This window comes from Nelusetta ayraudi, unplaced genomic scaffold (assembly GCF_046127955.1).
Source record: "Nelusetta ayraudi isolate G7.1 ecotype Tasmania unplaced genomic scaffold, CSIRO-AGI_Nayr_v1 ptg000123l, whole genome shotgun sequence".
Lineage (NCBI taxonomy): Eukaryota > Metazoa > Chordata > Actinopteri > Tetraodontiformes > Monacanthidae > Nelusetta > Nelusetta ayraudi.
This window is the reverse complement of record NW_027466173.1, coordinates 170,503-198,116: the sequence shown is the minus strand read 5'-3', so window position 1 is coordinate 198,116 and position 27,614 is coordinate 170,503. Positions and strand designations below refer to the sequence as shown.

Genomic DNA, 27,614 nt, shown 5'->3' with positions numbered 1-27,614 from the left:
AACCAACAAAACAACCAAAACTTGCGTTGCGTTGCGTCTGTCGAATTTCCGAGCATTTCAATCTTCCGGCATTTGGAATTTGGAATTTCCTTCAAGTGAGTTCAACAGGAAGCAGCAACCAGGTAAGTGGTTCCTTCTTTTCAAACTCTATTCAATTTTAAAAGAGTGAGGAGAGTCAAACACTGCAGCTCCACTTGTTGTGTTATCCCTATTTTACACCAGAAGCGTCAGCAGAGCGACCGCGTAGACGCTCTGCTCACGCTCCAGCAGCCTCTCCCACAGGACGCGTTTTACTGCGTCGACGCGGACGTCTGCAGAGTGTCTGCATAAACGCAGTGTACTGCGGCCACTACAGTCGTTTCAGAAGCGTCCCAGAAGCAGAAGCAGTAAAAACGCGACCCGCTGGAAAAAGAACGCCAGAATTTATTCTTTGACGCTCGCCGCGTCCCTCCTGCGTCAATGGCAGCAGGTAGAATCGTTCAGACTGGAAGTCAATGGTGTAAAAAGACGGTGGATCTTCGCGGTTGATTTTCATCATAACACACAATGTGCTGGATTTTGTGTTTATATGTGCTGCACTTTACTGTGAAACATCAACGCAACGCATCGGCAAACAACAACAGATTTCACTTTGAATCTCAAACTATGATGAACAAAATGCATCTCTACTTTAAATAGCTGCAGTTTGTATGATGCCAGCAGTTCGCTTTATTGTTATTTTTCTTTTTGACACACGTCGATACTTGGAGACACTGTCCCAACAGTGTCTCCAAGTGTCGATGTTTTGTTTCATTGTTGTTTTCTTTAAAAACACGCGAAAACTACCTGGGTTGTCGCGCGATCTTACGATCCTCGCGTGAACCCATCGAGCCGCTGCGCGAGACACGTCTACGCGGTCGCTCTGCTCGCGCTCTGCTGACGCTTCTGGTGTAAAATACACAACTGTTTATTTCTCCTGCAGAGTCCAGTGTTTGAAACGCACCGTTGTCAAGTCAGTGCTGTGCGTTGACGTACTGCAGGTTAGCTCGGTGGGTTCAGACTGCCGACTGTGGTGCCGAGAGACCTGGGTTCGAGTCCTGGTCTCCACCATGAGAAACATATTAGTTTAAAAGTCAAGGTGAGAGAGAAGGAAATAGTAACTGAATTTTAGCCAAGATACAAACAAAAACATACAATTCAACTCACAGTTGTGATATGTGCATTTTTTTAAAACTATTATTATTTGTATTTATTTCATGGAATGTTTGAATGCCATTCTGAGTGTTTGTTTCTTTTTTTCTTTTTTTTAAAGGAGAAGCCAATTTACATGAAGCATTCGATTAATGTGTCCACTCAACATCAATCATGAGTTAACTTTCCTTGGTTGGTCACTGGGCGGCAGTGTCACGACACAGGTGGAGAGCGGGCTGAAGCTACTTCCTCTCCGCTGAGGAGGTTTGGAGGGAGGAAACGGTCGCCAGCGTCTCAACCGCTTCTTTCTTTTTCAACAGGTTGGTGCGCATTTCAAGCGTAATGTATTAGCTGCGAGTTAATCCTGGGTTGCTAGCTGGACTTTTCCAGTGTTTGTGAGCACATTGAAAAGTGTGCAACATTTCCGGGTGTCCTTGTGCTTTGTAAAATGAGGGCGAGCTCGTCCCGTTGGTGTGGCCTTTTTGGGGGACTCCAAAGTTGACAACTTTGCCATTGACAGTATGTCTTTCAGTTTTTCAGTTAATGCCATACAAGTCTACGGGGGTCAAAGGTCAACTTTGTCCTAGAGACGTGGGGCCACTTGCTTTGTCATCAGGAGCCCCCACGGCACACCCACGCCAAATTTGGGGCTTCTAGTAAGTGAGGAACCCCGTAAACCCTAACCCTAATGTATTGCCCGGGCTCAGTCCCTAAAAAGCAGAATGAGATTTTGTGAGTACTTAACGGCTAAGATTAAGTTTGACGCTGCAGAATGAGGGCGTTTTATCGGAACAGGACGACGTATTTACAATAAAGGAAGAACAAACAGCAGAAGTGAAAACACTGTTTTTGCTTCACTCCACCCACACCATCAAGCTTGAACTGGAGTTTAAGTAAACACCCTGGTCGGCTTCTGACTCACCATGGAGGCCAGTGACACGCTACTTAGAAGCATTGGTAGCATCTGTGGAAAACAACCTCCAGCTCTTGCCAAGAAACTTCTGTAGTGGAACGTCCGACTCGTCCAATGTGACTGTGATAAGACAAAACAATTACCCGCTTACCCAGGCGCCTTGCATGGTTTTTGAAAAGGCCCACATTGTCAAAAGGAATTTTATATAATGTGTGTGTGTGTGTGTGTGTGTTGATTTTATGCTTCAGTTCTTGTTGTTGGTATCATAGCCATCAATTCCAAGGTTCGGTTACACAGTCAACAGTAACCAACATGTTTCTTGAAGTAGATTTTCAAACTTTCACCGTCTGATTCTATGATTTCTATGTTCTGTGTGTGTGTGTGTGTGTGTGTGTGTGTGTGTGTGCGTGTGTGTGTGTGTGTGTGCGTGCATGTGTGTGTGCGTTGGCAAGGATCCAGGGGGAAATGAATGAAAGTTCTGCTTGAGTGAACTTGATGGCTGCTCTCTCTAATGCAAAGTGAGCAGAGCAGGATGGAGCTTTGACATAATAAGACTTGATACAACAAGTGTGTTGCTAACGCTGAATGGCAGTTGAAAAAAAAAGCCATTTGGTTGTTCATTGAGATGTAAGGTTGCGGGGAAAAGGACAAACGCAGGCCGCTCAGCTTTTTAAGCCGGCCCGCCAAACTCGAGGAAGTTGTATTTATAATAAGGAGTCATAAAAAAGCTGTAGTTCATCCATTTTCTCAGCATTTTAAGAGTCATTTCAGTAAGTAACTAAATGTTGTGGGGCTTCAAAGACACATGGTTTGCTGGAATGCTTTTGTTTATTATCAGTTGACATTTTTTTCCACCAAAACACCAACATCAATACATCTGCTGCTGCTCCGGCCCCTCTTCTTAAATTGCAGAACCAATCGTGGCCCACCAGTCAAAACGTTTGCCCACCTAAGGTCTAGACACTGGTCAGTAAAGTCAAGGCAGAAACAGCGATCCCTCCAACAGAGGGCGCTGTTCTGAGTGCTGAGTGTTTGAGATGAGTGAACGGTAAAGCGAAGGGGCCTCCTCTTCCTCCTCTCCTCCTCCTCCTCCTCCTCCTCCAACACATCCGTCAGCAGGGGAGTTTCTCCTTGAGCTCGTCCCTTTCCTCCTCCTCCTCCTTCCTTATCTAATCACACTCTTTCAGCATCAACTGCTTCTATTGGCCGGATCAGAAGGAGGGTCCAGAAGAAGCCAACCACAACCACAACCGCTCCCTGCAAACAAATAACAGCCAGTGGGACAGGAGTTGATCCTATATAAACTCCACATGGGGCCAGGATCTTCATTCCCCCTTGTGAGGTCACCTGGAGACTTTCCATCTTGGTTCAACTGGGACTTCTCCTCTGGCCCAACAACGGGGAATCCGTCTGCATGACTGCTTGTTTTTTCAATAGTAAACCTTCTAGAACAGTGGACTGCCTTCACGCGGGCCAGACAGAGACACGCAGCGGGCCGGATGTGGCCCGCGGGCCGTAGTTTGGGGACCCCTGTTCTAGAACTTAGTACTTTTGTACGGCGTCTTCTTGGACAAACCAACACGCCGCACATTCATTGTTTTGGGCCCAACCAGAAGATACCATGTGGTGTCCATACGGGACTCGAGTCTTGGCAGCGTACATCCTGGTCATCATCCTTATCTTTATTGTCATAGTGCGTTTCTGAACTGCTCCTTGTTTGTTTGGCTCTTCACCTTGAAACACTTTGCCTTGGGAAACCCCGTCAGAGGCAGCTGCCCCGACAACCTCGCTCACCTTCACCACGCCAACCCTGCGGTTCACGAAGGGGATTGTGCTGTGCATTTGCAAAGACATTGTTGCTTACTTCCTTGTTTGTGAATGTGAAACATAAAATGCCATCCATTCATCCATCCATCCTCTACCGCTTTATCCAGAGTTGGGTCGGGGGGGCAGCAGTCTCAGCAGAAGCCAAGCGCAGACGCAGAAAGGAGAGCGCTTCCATCACAAAGGTTTCAACTCAGACCCACAACCCTCACTGATCATCCCTGCCCAGGACTGGCCTCTTCACCCACCTGAAGGCCCACAAGGCCCAGGAAGGAGGACAGTCATACTCGAACCTGAGTGACCGCCGATGATGATGATGATGATGATGAGTCTCAGCAGAGACCCCCAGACTTCCCTGGCCCCAGCCAACCTCAAGGTGTTCCCAGGCCAGCCCAGGGACCTGGTCCCTCCAGCGTAGCCCGGAACACCTCTGCAGGGGAGCGTCCAGGAGGCCTCCCAATCAGATACCCGAGCCACCTCAACTGGATCCTCTCCGTGCAGAGGAGCATCATTTCAATCTGACAGGAACTTAATGGCTTTCCAGGAACACCGCGTCACGTGTCTGCGTGCGTGACTGACTGGTTTGCAAGGAATGCTTGTCACTTTTGCAATACTGTGTAAAAGAGTTTCCTCTTAAAGGCCAGAGGCTTCAAAGAAAGTAACACAAAGGAAAGGAAAGCGAAGCCGGATCTGTGTGTGTGTGTATTTAGAGCCCTTCAGAATAGTACAGGACTTCAATTATTTATCATAAATTGACTTGACGGCAAGGACATGAAAACATACCAATCAAACCTGCAGTTGCCCTGAGAATAAAAATAAACTGAGCCGTGCGTCAGTGACAGAATTGTAATAACAATCGTCTGTTTGGGAAATATTTTTTAAATACAATTGAATTTGATCAAAAAGGAGTTCCTTCACGATTCAGTTGTTTGATAAATAACAGTCAAAAATGCGTTCTTTGAATACACATAAACAGCTACCTTTCCATCCGTCACTGTATTTTACTGTAGGAGATACTGTAAGTGACAACTAAAGAAAAAGGTCACAGGGGTTTTAAATTCAGCACATTTCCCATTTCAATAAAGCTGGATTGATCTGCATTACAGTTTTGCTGATGCTTTCATGCGGATGTTATTATGACTGGTTAATAACGCATTCCTTGTGTATGGCTTTCGCATTTGCTTTGATGCATTGCTGGTTTTGAGTCGATTCCTTTGTGTTTGTGCTCACTGTGCATCCTGTTTGATTCCCGTCTCATGTGGTTCTAATTGATTTCATCCTTCGTGCTCTCTTCACTCTAATGTGTTGCATCTTTTGTCGTTGTGTATCCCTCTCTAGTGTAAAAAACATCTTTGTCTGTAGCTCTGCCAAAGTCAGTTTGTTGGGCTCACTTCTGGTTTTTGGTGTGCACGGCTGTCTTCAAAGTACCACTGTTCATTCCGAAGCCTGTTCATTATCTTCCCTTTCTAATATCCCAAAGATGCCACAAAGTGTTTTGGCGAGCAGCTTGATTTTCTGCAGATAAATTCTGGGTGACAAACCTGCTGCGGCTGCTGCGCTACAAAGCTTGGGGTGCAGTTCCAAGAGCCACGGACCCTTCGGTGAACAGCGACTGCCTCCCACTGTTGGAGTGACGTGTGCAGGGTTCGCCGTACAACTCAGTGATCACGTCGCAGATCGAGATATTTCACTCCACGCTCGGTTCTTTCTGCTCGTGTTCTGAAGAGGAAACACTCGAGAGGTGCTTTCATACGTTCGCATACATACACTCCATTCAGTCGGTGCAACATTATACTGTTCACTTTAGCTCTGTATAGGAGATCGGTACAAAAAGTCTTAAATCAGCTATGCCTATTACCTATAAACAATACAACATCAGAGAATACAGCTATACATACTGACATAATCTAAATGATACACAGTTGTGCCTAAAACTATCTTCAAGAAATGTCGCATATTCCCATATTTGCGGAATTGATGAATATTTTGAACCAAACAAGTGCATTCAATTACAAGACTAATTCAATAAAATAAAATAGAGAAATAAAATGAAAACAAATAAAATAGTGGTGCCTAGAGTCGGGCCAGGTGTTGCACCTTAGAAAGAAATTTTAAAAGCACGCATCACGGATGAATAGTCCACAACAACCGAATCTGAAAGATTTGCGGGCTTCAGCTGGCCGGGGGTCACAGATGAACAGCAACCAATCAGCCCCACGTTGTTGTTGGGGGTCTGGTTGGCCTTGTGTTGCTGAACAAGAAACCCGAAACTGGACATGAAAGTCAAGCATATCAAGGTGAGGAGACACACTCACGCCAAATTTGGGGCTTCTAGCCGGTGAGGAAGCCCGAAACCCTAACCCTTATTTCAGCTAACACTAACCCTAGAGTGAAATTTCAACTTTGTTCTAGAGACATGGGGCCACTTGCTTTTTCATCAGGAGCCCCCAAGAAGCGCCCACACCAAATTTGGGGCTTCTAGTACTTGAGGAACCCTAACCCTAACCCTAGCTTCAGCCTTATTTCAATGCAAGTCTATGGGGTGAAATTTCAACTTTGTCCTAGAGACATGGGGCCACTTGCTTTTTCATCAGGAGCCCCCAAGAAGCGCCCACACCAAATTTGGGGCTTCTAGTACTTGAGGAACCCTAACCCTAACCCTAACCCTAACCCTAGCTTCAGCCTTATTTCAATGCAAGTCTATGGGGTGAAATTTCAACTTTGTCCTAGAGACATGGGGCCACTTGCTTTTTCATCAGGAGCCCCCAAGAAGCGCCCACACCAAATTTGGGGCTTCTAGTACTTGAGGAACCCTAACCCTAACCCTAACCCTAACCCTATCTTCAGCCTTATTTCAATGCAAGTCTATGGGGTGAAATTTCAACTTTGTCCTAGAGACATGGGGCCACTTGCTTTTTCATCAGGAGCCCCCAAGAAGCGCCCACACCAAATTTGGGGCTTCTAGTACTTGAGGAACCCTAACCCTAACCCTAACCCTAACCCTAGCTTCAGCCTTATTTCAATGCAAGTCTATGGGGTGAAATTTCAACTTTGTCCTAGAGACATGGGGCCACTTGCTTTTTCATCAGGAGCCCCCAAGAAGCGCCCACACCAAATTTGGGGCTTCTAGTACTTGAGGAACCCTAACCCTAACCCTAACCCTAACCCTAGCTTCAGCCTTATTTCAATGCAAGTCTATGGGGTGAAATTTCAACTTTGTCCTAGAGACATGGGGCCACTTGCTTTTTCATCAGGAGCCCCCAAGAAGCGCCCACACCAAATTTGGGGCTTCTAGTACTTGAGGAACCCTAACCCTAACCCTAACCCTAACCCTAGCTTCAGCCTTATCCTCAACCCTAACTCAATGCAAGTCTATGGGGTGAAATTTCAACTTTGTCCTAGAGACATGGGGCCACTTGCTTTTTCATCAGGAGCCCCCAAGAAGTGCCCACACCAAATTTGGGGCTTCTAGTACTTTGAGGAACCCTAACCCTAACCCTAACCCTAGCTTCAGCCTTATTTCAATGCAAGTCTATGGGGTGAAATTTCAACTTTGTCCTAGAGACATGGGGCCACTTGCTTTTTCATCAGGAGCCCCCAAGAAGCGCCCACACCAAATTTGGGGCTTCTAGTAATTGAGGAACCCTAACCCTAACCCTAACCCTAACCCTAGCTTCAGCCTTATCCTCAACCCTAACTCAATGCAAGTCTATGGGGTGAAATTTCAACTTTGTCCTAGAGACATGGGGCCACTTGCTTTTTCATCAGGAGCCCCCAAGAAGCGCCCACACCAAATTTGGGGCTTCTAGTACTTGAGGAACCCTAACCCTAACCCTAACCCTAACCCTAGCTTCAGCCTTATTTCAATGCAAGTCTATGGGGTGAAATTTCAACTTTGTCCTAGAGACATGGGGCCACTTGCTTTTTCATCAGGAGCCCCCAAGAAGCGCCCACACGAAATTTGGGGCTTCTAGTACTTGAGGAACCCTAACCCTAACCCTAACCCTAACCCTAGCTTCAGCCTTATCCTCAACCCTAACTCAATGCAAGTCTATGGGGTGAAATTTCAACTTTGTCCTAGAGACATGGGGCCACTTGCTTTTTCATCAGGAGCCCCCAAGAAGTGCCCACACCAAATTTGGGGCTTCTAGTACTTGAGGAACCCTAACCCTAACCCTAACCCTAGCTTCAGCCTTATTTCAATGCAAGTCTATGGGGTGAAATTTCAACTTTGTCCTAGAGACATGGGGCCACTTGCTTTTTCATCAGGAGCCCCCAAGAAGCGCCCACACCAAATTTGGGGCTTCTAGTACTTGAGGAACCCTAACCCTAACCCTAGCTTCAGCCTTATTTCAATGCAAGTCTATGGGGTGAAATTTCAACTTTGTCCTAGAGACATGGGGCCACTTGCTTTTTCATCAGGAGCCCCCAAGAAGCGCCCACACCAAATTTGGGGCTTCTAGTACTTGAGGAACCCTAACCCTAACCCTAACCCTAACCCTAGCTTCAGCCTTATTTCAATGCAAGTCTATGGGGTGAAATTTCAACTTTGTCCTAGAGACATGGGGCCACTTGCTTTTTCATCAGGAGCCCCCAAGAAGCGCCCACACCAAATTTGGGGCTTCTAGTACTTGAGGAACCCTAACCCTAACCCTAACCCTAACCCTAGCTTCAGCCTTATTTCAATGCAAGTCTATGGGGTGAAATTTCAACTTTGTCCTAGAGACATGGGGCCACTTGCTTTTTCATCAGGAGCCCCCAAGAAGCGCCCACACCAAATTTGGGGCTTCTAGTACTTGAGGAACCCTAACCCTAACCCTAACCCTAACCCTAGCTTCAGCCTTATTTCAATGCAAGTCTATGGGGTGAAATTTCAACTTTGTCCTAGAGACATGGGGCCACTTGCTTTTTCATCAGGAGCCCCCAAGAAGCGCCCACACCAAATTTGGGGCTTCTAGTACTTGAGGAACCCTAACCCTAACCCTAACCCTAACCCTAGCTTCAGCCTTATTTCAATGCAAGTCTATGGGGTGAAATTTCAACTTTGTCCTAGAGACATGGGGCCACTTGCTTTTTCATCAGGAGCCCCCAAGAAGCGCCCACACGAAATTTGGGGCTTCTAGTACTTGAGGAACCCTAACCCTAACCCTAACCCTAACCCTAGCTTCAGCCTTATCCTCAACCCTAACTCAATGCAAGTCTATGGGGTGAAATTTCAACTTTGTCCTAGAGACATGGGGCCACTTGCTTTTTCATCAGGAGCCCCCAAGAAGTGCCCACACCAAATTTGGGGCTTCTAGTACTTTGAGGAACCCTAACCCTAACCCTAACCCTAGCTTCAGCCTTATTTCAATGCAAGTCTATGGGGTGAAATTTCAACTTTGTCCTAGAGACATGGGGCCACTTGCTTTTTCATCAGGAGCCCCCAAGAAGCGCCCACACCAAATTTGGGGCTTCTAGTAATTGAGGAACCCTAACCCTAACCCTAACCCTAACCCTAGCTTCAGCCTTATCCTCAACCCTAACTCAATGCAAGTCTATGGGGTGAAATTTCAACTTTGTCCTAGAGACATGGGGCCACTTGCTTTTTCATCAGGAGCCCCCAAGAAGCGCCCACACCAAATTTGGGGCTTCTAGTACTTGAGGAACCCTAACCCTAACCCTAACCCTAACCCTAGCTTCAGCCTTATTTCAATGCAAGTCTATGGGGTGAAATTTCAACTTTGTCCTAGAGACATGGGGCCACTTGCTTTTTCATCAGGAGCCCCCAAGAAGCGCCCACACGAAATTTGGGGCTTCTAGTACTTGAGGAACCCTAACCCTAACCCTAACCCTAACCCTAGCTTCAGCCTTATCCTCAACCCTAACTCAATGCAAGTCTATGGGGTGAAATTTCAACTTTGTCCTAGAGACATGGGGCCACTTGCTTTTTCATCAGGAGCCCCCAAGAAGTGCCCACACCAAATTTGGGGCTTCTAGTACTTGAGGAACCCTAACCCTAACCCTAACCCTAGCTTCAGCCTTATTTCAATGCAAGTCTATGGGGTGAAATTTCAACTTTGTCCTAGAGACATGGGGCCACTTGCTTTTTCATCAGGAGCCCCCAAGAAGCGCCCACACCAAATTTGGGGCTTCTAGTACTTGAGGAACCCTAACCCTAACCCTAACCCTAACCCTAGCTTCAGCCTTATCCTCAACCCTAACTCAATGCAAGTCTATGGGGTGAAATTTCAACTTTGTCCTAGAGACATGGGGCCACTTGCTTTTTCATCAGGAGCCCCCAAGAAGCGCCCAGACCAAATTTGGGGCTTCTAGTACTTGAGGAAACCTAACCCTAACCCTAACCCTAACCCTAGCTTCAGCCTTATTTCAATGCAAGTCTATGGGGTGAAATTTCAACTTTGTCCTAGAGACATGGGGCCACTTGCTTTTTCATCAGGAGCCCCCAAGAAGCGCCCACACCAAATTTGGGGCTTCTAGTACTTGAGGAACCCTAACCCTAACCCTAACCCTAACCCTATCTTCAGCCTTATTTCAATGCAAGTCTATGGGGTGAAATTTCAACTTTGTCCTAGAGACATGGGGCCACTTGCTTTTTCATCAGGAGCCCCCAAGAAGCGCCCACACCAAATTTGGGGCTTCTAGTACTTGAGGAACCCTAACCCTAACCCTAACCCTAACCCTAGCTTCAGCCTTATCCTCAACCCTAACTCAATGCAAGTCTATGGGGTGAAATTTCAGCTTTGTCCTAGAGACATGGTGCCACTTGCTTTTTCATCAGGGGCCCCCAAGAAGTGCCCACACCAAATTTGGGGCTTCTAGTACTTGAGGAACCCTAACCCTAACCCTAACCCTAGCTTCAGCCTTATTTCAATGCAAGTCTATGGGGTGAAATTTCAACTTTGTCCTAGAGACATGGGGCCACTTGCTTTTTCATCAGGAGCCCCCAAGAAGCGCCCACACCAAATTTGGGGATTCTAGTACTTGAGGAACCCTAACCCTAACCCTAACCCTAACCCTAGCTTCAGCCTTATCCTCAACCCTAACTCAATGCAAGTCTATGGGGTGAAATTTCAACTTTGTCCTAGAGACATGGGGCCACTTGCTTTTTCATCAGGAGCCCCCAAGAAGTGCCCACACCAAATTTGGGGCTTCTAGTACTTTGAGGAACCCTAACCCTAACCCTAACCCTAGCTTCAGCCTTATTTCAATGCAAGTCTATGGGGTGAAATTTCAACTTTGTCCTAGAGACATGGGGCCACTTGCTTTTTCATCAGGAGCCCCCAAGAAGCGCCCACACCAAATTTGGGGCTTCTAGTAATTGAGGAACCCTAACCCTAACCCTAACCCTAACCCTAGCTTCAGCCTTATCCTCAACCCTAACTCAATGCAAGTCTATGGGGTGAAATTTCAACTTTGTCCTAGAGACATGGGGCCACTTGCTTTTTCATCAGGAGCCCCCAAGAAGCGCCCACACCAAATTTGGGGCTTCTAGTACTTGAGGAACCCTAACCCTAACCCTAACCCTAACCCTAGCTTCAGCCTTATTTCAATGCAAGTCTATGGGGTGAAATTTCAACTTTGTCCTAGAGACATGGGGCCACTTGCTTTTTCATCAGGAGCCCCCAAGAAGCGCCCACACGAAATTTGGGGCTTCTAGTACTTGAGGAACCCTAACCCTAACCCTAACCCTAACCCTAGCTTCAGCCTTATCCTCAACCCTAACTCAATGCAAGTCTATGGGGTGAAATTTCAACTTTGTCCTAGAGACATGGGGCCACTTGCTTTTTCATCAGGAGCCCCCAAGAAGTGCCCACACCAAATTTGGGGCTTCTAGTACTTGAGGAACCCTAACCCTAACCCTAACCCTAGCTTCAGCCTTATTTCAATGCAAGTCTATGGGGTGAAATTTCAACTTTGTCCTAGAGACATGGGGCCACTTGCTTTTTCATCAGGAGCCCCCAAGAAGCGCCCACACCAAATTTGGGGCTTCTAGTACTTGAGGAACCCTAACCCTAACCCTAACCCTAACCCTAGCTTCAGCCTTATCCTCAACCCTAACTCAATGCAAGTCTATGGGGTGAAATTTCAACTTTGTCCTAGAGACATGGGGCCACTTGCTTTTTCATCAGGAGCCCCCAAGAAGCGCCCAGACCAAATTTGGGGCTTCTAGTACTTGAGGAAACCTAACCCTAACCCTAACCCTAACCCTAGCTTCAGCCTTATTTCAATGCAAGTCTATGGGGTGAAATTTCAACTTTGTCCTAGAGACATGGGGCCACTTGCTTTTTCATCAGGAGCCCCCAAGAAGCGCCCACACCAAATTTGGGGCTTCTAGTACTTGAGGAACCCTAACCCTAACCCTAACCCTAACCCTATCTTCAGCCTTATTTCAATGCAAGTCTATGGGGTGAAATTTCAACTTTGTCCTAGAGACATGGGGCCACTTGCTTTTTCATCAGGAGCCCCCAAGAAGCGCCCACACCAAATTTGGGGCTTCTAGTACTTGAGGAACCCTAACCCTAACCCTAACCCTAACCCTAGCTTCAGCCTTATCCTCAACCCTAACTCAATGCAAGTCTATGGGGTGAAATTTCAGCTTTGTCCTAGAGACATGGTGCCACTTGCTTTTTCATCAGGGGCCCCCAAGAAGTGCCCACACCAAATTTGGGGCTTCTAGTACTTGAGGAACCCTAACCCTAACCCTAACCCTAGCTTCAGCCTTATTTCAATGCAAGTCTATGGGGTGAAATTTCAACTTTGTCCTAGAGACATGGGGCCACTTGCTTTTTCATCAGGAGCCCCCAAGAAGCGCCCACACCAAATTTGGGGATTCTAGTACTTGAGGAACCCTAACCCTAACCCTAACCCTAGCTTCAGCCTTATTTCAATGCAAGTCTATGGGGTGAAATTTCAACTTTGTCCTAGAGACATGGGGCCACTTGCTTTTTCATCAGGAGCCCCCAAGAAGCGCCCACACCAAATTTGGGGCTTCTAGTACTTGAGGAACCCTAACCCTAACCCTAACCCTAACCCTAGCTTCAGCCTTATTTCAATGCAAGTCTATGGGGTGAAATTTCAACTTTGTCCTAGAGACATGGGGCCACTTGCTTTTTCATCAGGGGCCCCCAAGAAGCGCCCACACCAAATTTGGGGCTTCTAGTACTTGAGGAACCCTAACCCTAACCCTAACCCTAACCCTAGCTTCAGCCTTATCCTCAACCCTAACTCAATGCAAGTCTATGGGGTGAAATTTCAACTTTGTCCTAGAGACATGGGGCCACTTGCTTTTTCATCAGGAGCCCCCAAGAAGCGCCCACACCAAATTTGGGGCTTCTAGTACTTGAGGAAACCTAACCCTAACCCTAACCCTAACCCTAGCTTCAGCCTTATTTCAATGCAAGTCTATGGGGTGAAATTTCAACTTTGTCCTAGAGACATGGGGCCACTTGCTTTTTCATCAGGAGCCCCCAAGAAGCGCCCACACCAAATTTGGGGCTTCTAGTACTTGAGGAACCCTAACCCTAACCCTAACCCTAACCCTAGCTTCAGCCTTATTTCAATGCAAGTCTATGGGGTGAAATTTCAACTTTGTCCTAGAGACATGGGGCCACTTGCTTTTTCATCAGAGGCCCCCAAGAAGCGCCCACACCAAATTTGGGGCTTCTAGTACTTGAGGAACCCTAACCCTAACCCTAACCCTAGCTTCAGCCTTATCCTCAACCCTAACTCAATGCAAGTCTATGGGGTGAAATTTCAACTTTGTCCTAGGGACATGGGGCCACTTGCTTTTTCATCAGGAGCCCCCAAGAAGCGCCCAGACCAAATTTGGGGCTTCTAGTACTTGAGGAACCCTAACCCTAACCCTAGCTTCAGCCTTATTTCAATGCAAGTCTATGGGGTGAAATTTCAACTTTGTCCTAGAGACATGGGGCCACTTGCTTTTTCATCAGGGGCCCCCAAGAAGCGCCCACACCAAATTTGGGGCTTCTAGTACTTGAGGAACCCTAACCCTAACCCTAACCCTAACCCTAGCTTCAGCCTTATCCTCAACCCTAACTCAATGCAAGTCTATGGGGTGAAATTTCAACTTTGTCCTAGAGACATGGGGCCACTTGCTTTTTCATCAGGAGCCCCCAAGAAGCGCCCAGACCAAATTTGGGGCTTCTAGTACTTGAGGAAACCTAACCCTAACCCTAACCCTAGCTTCAGCCTTATTTCAATGCAAGTCTATGGGGTGAAATTTCAACTTTGTCCTAGAGACATGGGGCCACTTGCTTTTTCATCAGGAGCCCCCAAGAAGCGCTCACACCAAATTTGGGGCTTCTAGTACTTGAGGAACCCTAACCCTAACCCTAGCTTCAGCCTTATCCTCAACCCTAACTCAATGCAAGTCTATGGGGTGAAATTTCAACTTTGTCCTAGAGACATGGGGCCACTTGCTTTTTCATCAGGAGCCCCCAAGAAGCGCCCACACCAAATTTGGGGCTTCTAGTACTTGAGGAACCCTAACCCTAACCCTAACCCTAACCCTAGCTTCAGCCTTATCCTCAACCCTAACTCAATGCAAGTCTATGGGGTGAAATTTCAACTTTGTCCTAGAGACATGGGGCCACTTGCTTTTTCATCAGGAGCCCCCAAGAAGCGCCCAGACCAAATTTGGGGCTTCTAGTACTTGAGGAAACCTAACCCTAACCCTAACCCTAACCCTAGCTTCAGCCTTATTTCAATGCAAGTGTATTGGGTGAAATTTCAACTTTGTCCTAGAGACATGGGGCCACTTGCTTTTTCATCAGGAGCCCCCAAGAAGCGCCCACACCAAATTTGGGGCTTCTAGTACTTGAGGAACCCTAACCCTAACCCTAACCCTAACCCTAGCTTCAGCCTTATCCTCAACCCTAACTCAATGCAAGTCTATGGGGTGAAATTTCAACTTTGTCCTAGAGACATGGGGCCACTTGCTTTTTCATCAGGAGCCCCCAAGAAGCGCCCACACCAAATTTGGGGCTTCTAGTACTTGAGGAACCCTAACCCTAACCCTAACCCTAACCCTAGCTTCAGCCTTATCCTCAACCCTAACTCAATGCAAGTCTATGGGGTGAAATTTCAACTTTGTCCTAGAGACATGGGGCCACTTGCTTTTTCATCAGGAGCCCCCAAGAAGCGCCCAGACCAAATTTGGGGCTTCTAGTACTTGAGGAACCCTAACCCTAACCCTAACCCTAACCCTAGCTTCAGCCTTATTTCAATGCAAGTCTATGGGGTGAAATTTCAACTTTGTCCTAGAGACATGGGGCCACTTGCTTTTTCATCAGGAGCCCCCAAGAAGCGCCCACACCAAATTTGGGGCTTCTAGTACTTGAGGAACCCTAACCCTAACCCTAACCCTAACCCTAGCTTCAGCCTTATCCTCAACCCTAACTCAATGCAAGTCTATGGGGTGAAATTTCAACTTTGTCCTAGAGACATGGTGCCACTTGCTTTTTCATCAGGGGCCCCCAAGAAGTGCCCACACCAAATTTGGGGCTTCTAGTACTTGAGGAACCCTAACCCTAACCCTAGCTTCAGCCTTATTTCAATGCAAGTCTATGGGGTGAAATTTCAACTTTGTCCTAGAGACATGGGGCCACTTGCTTTTTCATCAGGGGCCCCCAAGAAGCGCCCACACCAAATTTGGGGCTTCTAGTACTTGAGGAACCCTAACCCTAACCCTAACCCTAACCCTAGCTTCAGCCTTATCCTCAACCCTAACTCAATGCAAGTCTATGGGGTGAAATTTCAACTTTGTCCTAGAGACATGGGGCCACTTGCTTTTTCATCAGGAGCCCCCAAGAAGCGCCCAGACCAAATTTGGGGCTTCTAGTACTTGAGGAAACCTAACCCTAACCCTAACCCTAGCTTCAGCCTTATTTCAATGCAAGTCTATGGGGTGAAATTTCAACTTTGTCCTAGAGACATGGGGCCACTTGCTTTTTCATCAGGAGCCCCCAAGAAGCGCTCACACCAAATTTGGGGCTTCTAGTACTTGAGGAACCCTAACCCTAACCCTAGCTTCAGCCTTATCCTCAACCCTAACTCAATGCAAGTCTATGGGGTGAAATTTCAACTTTGTCCTAGAGACATGGGGCCACTTGCTTTTTCATCAGGAGCCCCCAAGAAGCGCCCACACCAAATTTGGGGCTTCTAGTACTTGAGGAACCCTAACCCTAACCCTAACCCTAACCCTAGCTTCAGCCTTATCCTCAACCCTAACTCAATGCAAGTCTATGGGGTGAAATTTCAACTTTGTCCTAGAGACATGGGGCCACTTGCTTTTTCATCAGGAGCCCCCAAGAAGCGCCCAGACCAAATTTGGGGCTTCTAGTACTTGAGGAAACCTAACCCTAACCCTAACCCTAACCCTAGCTTCAGCCTTATTTCAATGCAAGTGTATTGGGTGAAATTTCAACTTTGTCCTAGAGACATGGGGCCACTTGCTTTTTCATCAGGAGCCCCCAAGAAGCGCCCACACCAAATTTGGGGCTTCTAGTACTTGAGGAACCCTAACCCTAACCCTAACCCTAACCCTAGCTTCAGCCTTATCCTCAACCCTAACTCAATGCAAGTCTATGGGGTGAAATTTCAACTTTGTCCTAGAGACATGGGGCCACTTGCTTTTTCATCAGGAGCCCCCAAGAAGCGCCCACACCAAATTTGGGGCTTCTAGTACTTGAGGAACCCTAACCCTAACCCTAACCCTAACCCTAGCTTCAGCCTTATCCTCAACCCTAACTCAATGCAAGTCTATGGGGTGAAATTTCAACTTTGTCCTAGAGACATGGGGCCACTTGCTTTTTCATCAGGAGCCCCCAAGAAGCGCCCAGACCAAATTTGGGGCTTCTAGTACTTGAGGAACCCTAACCCTAACCCTAACCCTAACCCTAGCTTCAGCCTTATTTCAATGCAAGTCTATGGGGTGAAATTTCAACTTTGTCCTAGAGACATGGGGCCACTTGCTTTTTCATCAGGAGCCCCCAAGAAGCGCCCACACCAAATTTGGGGCTTCTAGTACTTGAGGAACCCTAACCCTAACCCTAACCCTAACCCTAGCTTCAGCCTTATCCTCAACCCTAACTCAATGCAAGTCTATGGGGTGAAATTTCAACTTTGTCCTAGAGACATGGTGCCACTTGCTTTTTCATCAGGGGCCCCCAAGAAGTGCCCACACCAAATTTGGGGCTTCTAGTACTTGAGGAACCCTAACCCTAACCCTAGCTTCAGCCTTATTTCAATGCAAGTCTATGGGGTGAAATTTCAACTTTGTCCTAGAGACATGGGGCCACTTGCTTTTTCATCAGGAGCCCCCAAGAAGCGCCCAGACCAAATTTGGGGCTTCTAGTACTTGAGGAAACCTAACCCTAACCCTAACCCTAACCCTAGCTTCAGCCTTATTTCAATGCAAGTCTATGGGGTGAAATTTCAACTTTGTCCTAGAGACATGGGGCCACTTGCTTTTTCATCAGGAGCCCCCAAGAAGCGCCCACACCAAATTTGGGGCTTCTAGTACTTGAGGAACCCTAACCCTAACCCTAACCCTAACCCTAGCTTCAGCCTTATTTCAATGCAAGTCTATGGGGTGAAATTTCAACTTTGTCCTAGAGACATGGGGCCACTTGCTTTTTCATCAGGAGCCCCCAAGAAGCGCCCACACCAAATTTGGGGCTTCTAGTACTTGAGGAACCCTAACCCTAACCCTAACCCTAACCCTAGCTTCAGCCTTATCCTCAACCCTAACTCAATGCAAGTCTATGGGGTGAAATTTCAACTTTGTCCTAGAGACATGGTGCCACTTGCTTTTTCATCAGGAGCCCCCAAGAAGTGCCCACACCAAATTTGGGGCTTCTAGTACTTGAGGAACCCTAACCCTAACCCTAACCCTAGCTTCAGCCTTATTTCAATGCAAGTCTATGGGGTGAAATTTCAACTTTGTCCTAGAGACATGGGGCCACTTGCTTTTTCATCAGGAGCCCCCAAGAAGCGCCCACACCAAATTTGGGGATTCTAGTACTTGAGGAACCCTAACCCTAACCCTAACCCTAGCTTCAGCCTTATTTCAATGCAAGTCTATGGGGTGAAATTTCAACTTTGTCCTAGAGACATGGGGCCACTTGCTTTTTCATCAGGAGCCCCCAAGAAGCGCCCACACCAAATTTGGGGCTTCTAGTACTTGAGGAACCCTAACCCTAACCCTAACCCTAACCCTAGCTTCAGCCTTATTTCAATGCAAGTCTATGGGGTGAAATTTCAACTTTGTCCTAGAGACATGGGGCCACTTGCTTTTTCATCAGGGGCCCCCAAGAAGCGCCCACACCAAATTTGGGGCTTCTAGTACTTGAGGAACCCTAACCCTAACCCTAACCCTAGCTTCAGCCTTATCCTCAACCCTAACTCAATGCAAGTCTATGGGGTGAAATTTCAACTTTGTCCTAGAGACATGGGGCCACTTGCTTTTTCATCAGGAGCCCCCAAGAAGCGCCCACACCAAATTTGGGGCTTCTAGTACTTGAGGAACCCTAACCCTAACCCTAACCCTAACCCTAGCTTCAGCCTTATCCTCAACCCTAACTCAATGCAAGTCTATGGGGTGAAATTTCAACTTTGTCCTAGAGACATGGGGCCACTTGCTTTTTCATCAGGGGCCCCCAAGAAGCGCCCACACCAAATTTGGGGCTTCTAGTACTTGAGGAACCCTAACCCTAACCCTAACCCTAGCTTCAGCCTTATCCTCAACCCTAACTCAATGCAAGTCTATGGGGTGAAATTTCAACTTTGTCCTAGAGACATGGGGCCACTTGCTTTTTCATCAGGAGCCCCCAAGAAGCGCCCACACCAAATTTGGGGCTTCTAGTACTTGAGGAACCCTAACCCTAACCCTAACCCTAACCCTAGCTTCAGCCTTATCCTCAACCCTAACTCAATGCAAGTCTATGGGGTGAAATTTCAACTTTGTCCTAGAGACATGGGGCCACTTGCTTTTTCATCAGGAGCCCCCAAGAAGTGCCCACACCAAATTTGGGGCTTCTAGTACTTGAGGAACCCTAACCCTAACCCTAACCCTAGCTTCAGCCTTATTTCAATGCAAGTCTATGGGGTGAAATTTCAACTTTGTCCTAGAGACATGGGGCCACTTGCTTTTTCATCAGGAGCCCCCAAGAAGCGCCCACACCAAATTTGGGGCTTCTAGTACTTGAGGAACCCTAACCCTAACCCTAACCCTAGCTTCAGCCTTATTTCAATGCAAGTCTATGGGGTGAAATTTCAACTTTGTCCTAGAGACATGGGGCCACTTGCTTTTTCATCAGGAGCCCCCAAGAAGCGCCCACACCAAATTTGGGGCGTCTAGTACTTGAGGAACCCTAACCCTAACCCTAACCCTAGCTTCAGCCTTATTTCAATGCAAGTCTATGGGGTGAAATTTCAACTTTGTCCTAGAAACATGGGGCCACTTGCTTTTTCATCAGGAGCCCCCAAGAAGCTCCCACACCAAATTTGGGGCTTCTAGTACTTGAGGAACCCTAACCCTAACCCTAACCCTAGCTTCAGCCTTATTTCAATGCAAGTCTATGGGGTGAAATTTCAACTTTGTCCTAGAGACATGGGGCCACTTGCTTTTTCATCAGGAGCCCCCAAGAAGCGCCCACACCAAATTTGGGGCTTCTAGTACTTGAGGAACCCTAACCCTAACCCTAACCCTAGCTTCAGCCTTATTTCAATGCAAGTCTATGGGGTGAAATTTCAACTTTGTCCTAGAGACATGGGGCCACTTGCTTTTTCATCAGGGGCCCCCAAGAAGCGCCCACACCAAATTTGGGGCTTCTAGTACTTGAGGAACCCTAACCCTAACCCTAACCCTAACCCTAGCTTCAGCCTTATCCTCAACCCTAACTCAATGCAAGTCTATGGGGTGAAATTTCAACTTTGTCCTAGAGACATGGGGCCACTTGCTTTTTCATCAGGGGCCCCCAAGAAGCGCCCACACCAAATTTGGGGCTTCTAGTACTTGAGGAACCCTAACCCTAACCCTAACCCTAACCCTAGCTTCAGCCTTATCCTCAACCCTAACTCAATGCAAGTCTATGGGGTGAAATTTCAACTTTGTCCTAGAGACATGGGGCCACTTGCTTTTTCATCAGGGGCCCCCAAGAAGCGCCCACACCAAATTTGGGGCTTCTAGTACTTGAGGAACCCTAACCCTAACCCTAACCCTAGCTTCAGCCTTATCCTCAACCCTAACTCAATGCAAGTCTATGGGGTGAAATTTCAACTTTGTCCTAGAGACATGGGGCCACTTGCTTTTTCATCAGGAGCCCCCAAGAAGCGCCCACACCAAATTTGGGGCTTCTAGTACTTGAGGAACCCTAACCCTAACCCTAACCCTAACCCTAGCTTCAGCCTTATCCTCAACCCTAACTCAATGCAAGTCTATGGGGTGAAATTTCAACTTTGTCCTAGAGACATGGGGCCACTTGCTTTTTCATCAGGAGCCCCCAAGAAGTGCCCACACCAAATTTGGGGCTTCTAGTACTTGAGGAACCCTAACCCTAACCCTAACCCTAGCTTCAGCCTTATTTCAATGCAAGTCTATGGGGTGAAATTTCAACTTTGTCCTAGAGACATGGGGCCACTTGCTTTTTCATCAGGAGCCCCCAAGAAGCGCCCACACCAAATTTGGGGCTTCTAGTACTTGAGGAACCCTAACCCTAACCCTAACCCTAGCTTCAGCCTTATTTCAATGCAAGTCTATGGGGTGAAATTTCAACTTTGTCCTAGAGACATGGGGCCACTTGCTTTTTCATCAGGAGCCCCCAAGAAGCGCCCACACCAAATTTGGGGCGTCTAGTACTTGAGGAACCCTAACCCTAACCCTAACCCTAGCTTCAGCCTTATTTCAATGCAAGTCTATGGGGTGAAATTTCAACTTTGTCCTAGAAACATGGGGCCACTTGCTTTTTCATCAGGAGCCCCCAAGAAGCTCCCACACCAAATTTGGGGCTTCTAGTACTTGAGGAACCCTAACCCTAACCCTAACCCTAGCTTCAGCCTTATTTCAATGCAAGTCTATGGGGTGAAATTTCAACTTTGTCCTAGAGACATGGGGCCACTTGCTTTTTCATCAGGAGCCCCCAAGAAGCGCCCACACCAAATTTGGGGCTTCTAGTACTTGAGGAACCCTAACCCTAACCCTAACCCTAGCTTCAGCCTTATTTCAATGCAAGTCTATGGGGTGAAATTTCAACTTTGTCCTAGAGACATGGGGCCACTTGCTTTTTCATCAGGGGCCCCCAAGAAGCGCCCACACCAAATTTGGGGCTTCTAGTACTTGAGGAACCCTAACCCTAACCCTAACCCTAACCCTAGCTTCAGCCTTATCCTCAACCCTAACTCAATGCAAGTCTATGGGGTGAAATTTCAACTTTGTCCTAGAGACATGGGGCCACTTGCTTTTTCATCAGGGGCCCCCAAGAAGCGCCCACACCAAATTTGGGGCTTCTAGTACTTGAGGAACCCTAACCCTAACCCTAACCCTAACCCTAGCTTCAGCCTTATCCTCAACCCTAACTCAATGCAAGTCTATGGGGTGAAATTTCAACTTTGTCCTAGAGACATGGGGCCACTTGCTTTTTCATCAGGAGCCCCCAAGAAGCGCCCACACCAAATTTGGGGCTTCTAGTACTTGAGGAACCCTAACCCTAACCCTAACCCTAACCCTAGCTTCAGCCTTATTTCAATGCAAGTCTATGGGGTGAAATTTCAACTTTGTCCTAGAGACATGGGGCCACTTGCTTTTTCATCAGGGGCCCCCAAGAAGCGCCCACACCAAATTTGGGGCTTCTAGTACTTGAGGAACCCTAACCCTAACCCTAACCCTAGCTTCAGCCTTATCCTCAACCCTAACTCAATGCAAGTCTATGGGGTGAAATTTCAACTTTGTCCTAGAGACATGGGGCCACTTGCTTTTTCATCAGGAGCCCCCAAGAAGCGCCCAGACCAAATTTGGGGCTTCTAGTACTTGAGGAAACCTAACCCTAACCCTAACCCTAGCTTCAGCCTTATTTCAATGCAAGTCTATGGGGTGAAATTTCAACTTTGTCCTAGAGACATGGGGCCACTTGCTTTTTCATCAGGAGCCCCCAAGAAGCGCTCACACCAAATTTGGGGCTTCTAGTACTTGAGGAACCCTAACCCTAACCCTAGCTTCAGCCTTATCCTCAACCCTAACTCAATGCAAGTCTATGGGGTGAAATTTCAACTTTGTCCTAGAGACATGGGGCCACTTGCTTTTTCATCAGGAGCCCCCAAGAAGCGCCCACACCAAATTTGGGGCTTCTAGTACTTGAGGAACCCTAACCCTAACCCTAACCCTAGCTTCAGCCTTATTTCAATGCAAGTCTATGGGGTGAAATTTCAACTTTGTCCTAGAGACATGCGGCCACTTGCTTTTTCATCAGGAGCCCCCAAGAAGTGCCCACACCAAATTTGGGGCTTCTAGTACTTGAGGAACCCTAACCCTAACCCTAACCCTAGCTTCAGCCTTATTTCAATGCAAGTCTATGGGGTGAAATTTCAACTTTGTCCTAGAGACATGCGGCCACTTGCTTTTTCATCAGGAGCCCCCAAGAAGTGCCCACACCAAATTTGGGGCTTCTAGTACTTGAGGAACCCTAACCCTAACCCTAACCCTAGCTTCAGCCTTATCCTCGACCCTAACTCAATGCAAGTCTATGGGGTGAAATTTCAACTTTGTCCTAGAGACATGGGGCCACTTGCTTTTTCATCAGGAGCCCCCAAGAAGCGCCCACACCAAATTTGGGGCTTCTAGTACTTGAGGAACCCTAACCCTAACCCTAACCCTAGCTTCAGCCTTATTTCAATGCAAGTCTATGGGGTGAAATTTCAACTTTGTCCTAGAGACATGGGGCCACTTGCTTTTTCATCAGGGGCCCCCAAGAAGCGCCCACACCAAATTTGGGGCTTCTAGTACTTGAGGAACCCTAACCCTAACCCTAACCCTAACCCTAGCTTCAGCCTTATCCTCAACCCTAACTCAATGCAAGTCTATGGGGTGAAATTTCAACTTTGTCCTAGAGACATGGGGCCACTTGCTTTTTCATCAGGAGCCCCCAAGAAGCGCCCACACCAAATTTGGGGCTTCTAGTACTTGAGGAACCCTAACCCTAACCCTAACCCTAACCCTAGCTTCAGCCTTATCCTCAACCCTAACTCAATGCAAGTCTATGGGGTGAAATTTCAACTTTGTCCTAGAGACATGGGGCCACTTGCTTTTTCATCAGGGGCCCCCAAGAAGCGCCCACACCAAATTTGGGGCTTCTAGTACTTGAGGAACCCTAACCCTAACCCTAACCCTAGCTTCAGCCTTATCCTCAACCCTAACTCAATGCAAGTCTATGGGGTGAAATTTCAACTTTGTCCTAGAGACATGGGGCCACTTGCTTTTTCATCAGGGGCCCCCAAGAAGCGCCCACACCAATTTTGGGGCTTCTAGTACTTGAGGAACCCTAACCCTAACCCTAACCCTAACCCTAGCTTCAGCCTTATCCTCAACCCTAACTCAATGCAAGTCTATGGGGTGAAATTTCAACTTTGTCCTAGAGACATGGGGCCACTTGCTTTTTCATCAGGAGCCCCCAAGAAGCGCCCAGACCAAATTTGGGGCTTCTAGTACTTGAGGAAACCTAACCCTAACCCTAACCCTAGCTTCAGCCTTATTTCAATGCAAGTCTATGGGGTGAAATTTCAACTTTGTCCTAGAGACATGGGGCCACTTGCTTTTTCATCAGGAGCCCCCAAGAAGCGCTCACACCAAATTTGGGGCTTCTAGTACTTGAGGAACCCTAACCCTAACCCTAGCTTCAGCCTTATCCTCAACCCTAACTCAATGCAAGTCTATGGGGTGAAATTTCAACTTTGTCCTAGAGACATGGGGCCACTTGCTTTTTCATCAGGAGCCCCCAAGAAGCGCCCACACCAAATTTGGGGCTTCTAGTACTTGAGGAACCCTAACCCTAACCCTAACCCTAACCCTAGCTTCAGCCTTATTTCAATGCAAGTCTATGGGGTGAAATTTCAACTTTGTCCTAGAGACATGGGGCCACTTGCTTTTTCATCAGGGGCCCCCAAGAAGCGCCCACACCAAATTTGGGGCTTCTAGTACTTGAGGAACCCTAACCCTAACCCTAACCCTAACCCTAGCTTCAGCCTTATCCTCAACCCTAACTCAATGCAAGTCTATGGGGTGAAATTTCAACTTTGTCCTAGAGACATGGGGCCACTTGCTTTTTCATCAGGAGCCCCCAAGAAGCGCCCACACCAAATTTGGGGCTTCTAGTACTTGAGGAACCCTAACCCTAACCCTAACCCTAACCCTAGCTTCAGCCTTATCCTCAACCCTAACTCAATGCAAGTCTATGGGGTGAAATTTCAACTTTGTCCTAGAGACATGGGGCCACTTGCTTTTTCATCAGGGGCCCCCAAGAAGCGCCCACACCAAATTTGGGGCTTCTAGTACTTGAGGAACCCTAACCCTAACCCTAACCCTAGCTTCAGCCTTATCCTCAACCCTAACTCAATGCAAGTCTATGGGGTGAAATTTCAACTTTGTCCTAGAGACATGGGGCCACTTGCTTTTTCATCAGGGGCCCCCAAGAAGCGCCCACACCAATTTTGGGGCTTCTAGTACTTGAGGAACCCTAACCCTAACCCTAACCCTAACCCTAGCTTCAGCCTTATCCTCAACCCTAACTCAATGCAAGTCTATGGGGTGAAATTTCAACTTTGTCCTAGAGACATGGGGCCACTTGCTTTTTCATCAGGAGCCCCCAAGAAGCGCCCAGACCAAATTTGGGGCTTCTAGTACTTGAGGAAACCTAACCCTAACCCTAACCCTAGCTTCAGCCTTATTTCAATGCAAGTCTATGGGGTGAAATTTCAACTTTGTCCTAGAGACATGGGGCCACTTGCTTTTTCATCAGGGGCCCCCAAGAAGCGCCCACACCAAATTTGGGGCTTCTAGTACTTGAGGAACCCTAACCCTAACCCTAACCCTAACCCTAGCTTCAGCCTTATCCTCAACCCTAACTCAATGCAAGTCTATGGGGTGAAATTTCAACTTTGTCCTAGAGACATGGGGCCACTTGCTTTTTCATCAGGAGCCCCCAAGAAGCGCCCACACCAAATTTGGGGCTTCTAGTACTTGAGGAACCCTAACCCTAACCCTAACCCTAACCCTAGCTTCAGCCTTATCCTCAACCCTAACTCAATGCAAGTCTATGGGGTGAAATTTCAACTTTGTCCTAGAGACATGGGGCCACTTGCTTTTTCATCAGGGGCCCCCAAGAAGCGCCCACACCAAATTTGGGGCTTCTAGTACTTGAGGAACCCTAACCCTAACCCTAACCCTAGCTTCAGCCTTATCCTCAACCCTAACTCAATGCAAGTCTATGGGGTGAAATTTCAACTTTGTCCTAGAGACATGGGGCCACTTGCTTTTTCATCAGGGGCCCCCAAGAAGCGCCCACACCAATTTTGGGGCTTCTAGTACTTGAGGAACCCTAACCCTAACCCTAACCCTAACCCTAGCTTCAGCCTTATCCTCAACCCTAACTCAATGCAAGTCTATGGGGTGAAATTTCAACTTTGTCCTAGAGACATGGGGCCACTTGCTTTTTCATCAGGAGCCCCCAAGAAGCGCCCAGACCAAATTTGGGGCTTCTAGTACTTGAGGAAACCTAACCCTAACCCTAACCCTAGCTTCAGCCTTATTTCAATGCAAGTCTATGGGGTGAAATTTCAACTTTGTCCTAGAGACATGGGGCCACTTGCTTTTTCATCAGGAGCCCCCAAGAAGCGCTCACACCAAATTTGGGGCTTCTAGTACTTGAGGAACCCTAACCCTAACCCTAACCCTAGCTTCAGCCTTATTTCAATGCAAGTCTATGGGGTGAAATTTCAACTTTGTCCTAGAGACATGCGGCCACTTGCTTTTTCATCAGGAGCCCCCAAGAAGTGCCCACACCAAATTTGGGGCTTCTAGTACTTGAGGAACCCTAACCCTAACCCTAACCCTAACCCTAGCTTCAGCCTTATCCTCAACCCTAACTCAATGCAAGTCTATGGGGTGAAATTTCAACTTTGTCCTAGAGACATGGGGCCACTTGCTTTTTCATCAGGAGCCCCCAAGAAGCGCCCAGACCAAATTTGGGGCTTCTAGTACTTGAGGAAACCTAACCCTAACCCTAACCCTAGCTTCAGCCTTATTTCAATGCAAGTCTATGGGGTGAAATTTCAACTTTGTCCTAGAGACATGGGGCCACTTGCTTTTTCATCAGGAGCCCCCAAGAAGCGCTCACACCAAATTTGGGGCTTCTAGTACTTGAGGAACCCTAACCCTAACCCTAGCTTCAGCCTTATCCTCAACCCTAACTCAATGCAAGTCTATGGGGTGAAATTTCAACTTTGTCCTAGAGACATGGGGCCACTTGCTTTTTCATCAGGAGCCCCCAAGAAGCGCCCACACCAAATTTGGGGCTTCTAGTACTTGAGGAACCCTAACCCTAACCCTAACCCTAGCTTCAGCCTTATTTCAATGCAAGTCTATGGGGTGAAATTTCAACTTTGTCCTAGAGACATGCGGCCACTTGCTTTTTCATCAGGAGCCCCCAAGAAGTGCCCACACCAAATTTGGGGCTTCTAGTACTTGAGGAACCCTAACCCTAACCCTAACCCTAGCTTCAGCCTTATTTCAATGCAAGTCTATGGGGTGAAATTTCAACTTTGTCCTAGAGACATGCGGCCACTTGCTTTTTCATCAGGAGCCCCCAAGAAGTGCCCACACCAAATTTGGGGCTTCTAGTACTTGAGGAACCCTAACCCTAACCCTAACCCTAGCTTCAGCCTTATCCTCGACCCTAACTCAATGCAAGTCTATGGGGTGAAATTTCAACTTTGTCCTAGAGACATGGGGCCACTTGCTTTTTCATCAGGAGCCCCCAAGAAGCGCCCACACCAAATTTGGGGCTTCTAGTACTTGAGGAACCCTAACCCTAACCCTAACCCTAACCCTAGCTTCAGCCTTATTTCAATGCAAGTCTATGGGGTGAAATTTCAACTTTGTCCTAGAGACATGGGGCCACTTGCTTTTTCATCAGGGGCCCCCAAGAAGCGCCCACACCAAATTTGGGGCTTCTAGTACTTGAGGAACCCTAACCCTAACCCTAACCCTAACCCTAGCTTCAGCCTTATCCTCAACCCTAACTCAATGCAAGTCTATGGGGTGAAATTTCAACTTTGTCCTAGAGACATGGGGCCACTTGCTTTTTCATCAGGAGCCCCCAAGAAGCGCCCACACCAAATTTGGGGCTTCTAGTACTTGAGGAACCCTAACCCTAACCCTAACCCTAACCCTAGCTTCAGCCTTATCCTCAACCCTAACTCAATGCAAGTCTATGGGGTGAAATTTCAACTTTGTCCTAGAGACATGGGGCCACTTGCTTTTTCATCAGGGGCCCCCAAGAAGCGCCCACACCAAATTTGGGGCTTCTAGTACTTGAGGAACCCTAACCCTAACCCTAACCCTAGCTTCAGCCTTATCCTCAACCCTAACTCAATGCAAGTCTATGGGGTGAAATTTCAACTTTGTCCTAGAGACATG

At 47.6% G+C, this 27,614-nt stretch overlaps 1 protein-coding gene and 1 long non-coding RNA gene across 2 annotated transcripts in view; one reads left to right on the top strand and one right to left on the bottom strand.

The window, feature by feature from the left end:
- LOC142904183 (E3 ubiquitin-protein ligase TRIM39-like) overlaps positions 1-27,614 on the bottom strand; it is a 138,898-nt gene that overhangs the window by 27,297 nt on the left and 83,987 nt on the right. The gene's annotated exons all lie outside the window — the stretch shown is intronic.
- LOC142904185 (uncharacterized) lies at positions 925-5,007 on the top strand. The gene is made up of 2 exons (XR_012929356.1): positions 925-1,490; positions 4,018-5,007. It is a non-coding gene; the product is annotated as an uncharacterized LOC142904185 (long non-coding RNA).